The following is a 3,243-nucleotide window of genomic DNA, read 5'->3' as shown; positions in this document are numbered from 1 at the left end:
ACAGACATGCATAGTTACGTGTAGGCATACTTATGGATAGATTTATTTACATGATTTAGTATACACACGTATTTTCTTGTTCTGTCAGAGAAGGACCTAGAGATAACACACCAGGAACAATGAACACATGTAGCAACTGGATCTTATTCTATATAAGACCAATTTCCATTTAAAAGAACCAAGACTTGGAGAATTAGGTGACTAGTATAAGGCCAGAAAATATATAAGATGATCCTGGTGCATACTAGAAAGTAAGGATGTACTGAAAAATTAACAAACAAACCACACAACAGTGATAAAGTTTTACCAAAGAGACACAGAAGCCAATTTAAAAACCTGCCAGGGACTAAATTTGAAACAATTTGAATAAAATGCAATAGTATTGGAGTATAGCCCAAAGTACAACATAAATATTCATAACTCCATGCTGATATAAATAATTATTGAATAAATCAATAATTGGATGGAGAACAGAGAAATTTCCTTGCAGAATAACTTCTGAATAAATTGTGTAGAAACTCTACTCTCAAGGCAGGGGGAGCCCAAATCCTCACTCTGTAGGTGTAGTCTGGACATTGTGACTTTTCCCAAAAACTAGAGCATAGAATAGGAGGGGGAAAGAGTAATTTTACAGTGAAAATATCTGACAAACATGATGACCTCAGCCAGGTGACCAACAGGGATAAACTACTGTTATGGTGTGTGTCTGCAAGTCCCTCCAAATCCTCATGCAGTCATGGGCTGGGCTTCTCGATTTATGATTGATTGGTCTGACTTTGGAATTATAGATGTGACTGCTACATCAGCCCTGGGGTGGGTAGTTTGCATACAATGTAAGGGAGGGAAAGAGGCTGCTTGCCACTTCTCCATTTTGCTCTTGTTGCTTTTGTTGTTTTCCTCTGCCATGAACTGTTGCCCTCTGCCATGTGCCACTCTGCCTTGCAGCTAGCCAAGTATGGACTGAAACCTCCACAAACTGTGAGCTAAATAAACCTTTCCTTCCTTCATGTTGGGTGTCAGGTATTTTGTTTCAGCAACGAGAGAAAAGTAACCGAGACAACTATAGTGATTTGACATACTAAAAATGGCATCTTATCTGTATGGTCTTGCTTCCTCAAACCCGTAATCTCAGTCTACTGTGAGGAAAACAGAGAAATTCCATATGAAGAACAGGCTACAAAATATTTGACTGGTATTCCTCAAAACTGTCCAAGTTATTAAAAACAAAGAAAACATGAGAAACAGCTCAGAAGAGCCTATGTTTAAGCAGTAAATAAAAGCTATTACAATAAAAAATATTCTGCTAATATTAATTTACACGTGGATGGGATCCTGGAACAAAAAAAAATTTCAGTAAAACTAAGTTAAATCTGGATAAAATACGGACTTTTAAGTAATCAGTAATATTATACCCAATGTTGGTTCCTTGATCATAACAAATGTAAAATAATAATGGAAGCATCTAATAATAAAGGAAATAGGTGTGTGTTACACAGGAACTCTCTGTGTTATCTTCTCAAGTTTTGGAGCACCTGTAACTGTTCTTAAAAATAAAACTTACAGGAAAAAAATAAATTCCCAGTTCTTATTTCTTTTGTGTAGAAATTTGGGCCAGTCTGTAATATCTTTCTCATTCAGTTCTTACTCTGTGACCTACTTCCCTTTTCCTTTTGTTGTTTCATCTTTATCTCTATCTGCTGCCCTGATTCAATCACTGGGCAGTTCCAATAGCTTGAAAATCCTATCATGTGCTCACATCTTCATGGCTTCTGGCCTCCTACAACAACACAGAACGAATTTTCCCTCACAAAGTCATTCTTCAGTCATTCAAAGTCAATTTCCTGAAGACTTTCTCCCAGGACTAAAATTAGGTAAACCTCCCCTTTCATTCTCACACGATGCAGGGTCTAAATACTTTACTCCCCTGAACACATTCCTGTGAGTATTTGTTTCCTAAAATGGGAAGTATAGATCTAAATATGTATTTATTGTATTCTGATCAGAATTAGCAGAATATTTTTTATTGTAATAGCTTTTATTTACTGCTTAAACTATTAATCATGTTGCTCTGGTTTTAGATATCCATTTTCCATTTTAAGAAACTGAGCTAAATATAATTCAGGCTCCTTGTGAACCCTCCTACTGCTCCTTAAACCTATCCCATCATCAAAATTTCAAATGATTCATTAAATTTCATACTTTATCCAGATGTTCTCACCATGTAAAATCAACATCTGCTCTGATTGACTGACTTTCTGAATGAACTAACATTTTTCTTATGGTATTGAAAACCTTATACTATGCCCAGTATGCATAATAAACACACTCAAATACATATCTTTTGTTCAGTATTGGGCTTTGTGTAAATTAATAAAATCATAGCTCTCTCAAATAGGAATATATCTCAATAATACTTTTCCCAGAGGGGTTGGCTAAGTATAAAAAAATATTGAATCAGTATCACAGAATTTGGTGGCAAAAAGTCTTATATTTTCATGCCGAGCATAAAACCAAACATAGTAATAAAATAAAACTGTGGTGGAAAACTCCCAGGGGAAAATAGAAATTATAGTACTCAGATATGAAAGCTAGAATTAGTTGCTACCTTTTTTCATTCTAAAGTAAATCTTTCTGAACAGTGCAAAATACTTTCTTAGGGTTTTTGGTGTTTAGAATGAAGATGTCTCTATCTTCTTTCAGGTCTGGCTGGCCTGGTCTGTTCTTAATTCTCTACATGGACAGAGTGCTCCAGATATAAGGGTACAGTGTCTTCTAAAATGTCCTAGAAATTCTCAACAAAGCTACATACATAGCTATTACATGATGTGCTCAACAGTTCAACATGTTCCACTTTTTAACATTCAATATTCATCCCACTTTCTTTTATTCCTCTGAACTTTCAGCCCCCATTGGTATTTCTTTGTGATTCTTTCTCACTCTCAGATCATGTTTTGGTTGCTTGATATCCATTAGAATCTCCCCTTTTTAGAGTCTGCAATATATTTACATGCTGAAGTCATATGAATGAATAAAACATAACTGTTATGGTTTATATCTAGATATTTCCCAAAGCCTCATGCACTCATAGATGGAGCCTATGAAGGCTGACTGAACCATGGGAGTGTTACAGCTAAACATGATGTTAGGAAATGAGGTCTGGAGAAGGCAGGTCACTAGAGGATGTAAGCTGGAAGGACATCCTCCCTCCGTGGTTCCTTCCCCTTGCTTCCTGGCTGCCATGAG

This window comes from Chinchilla lanigera, unplaced genomic scaffold (genome assembly GCF_000276665.1).
Source record: "Chinchilla lanigera isolate Chin_1 unplaced genomic scaffold, ChiLan1.0 scaffold00007, whole genome shotgun sequence".
NCBI classification, from domain to species: Eukaryota; Metazoa; Chordata; class Mammalia; order Rodentia; family Chinchillidae; genus Chinchilla; species Chinchilla lanigera.
This window is presented reverse-complemented; position numbering follows the sequence as displayed.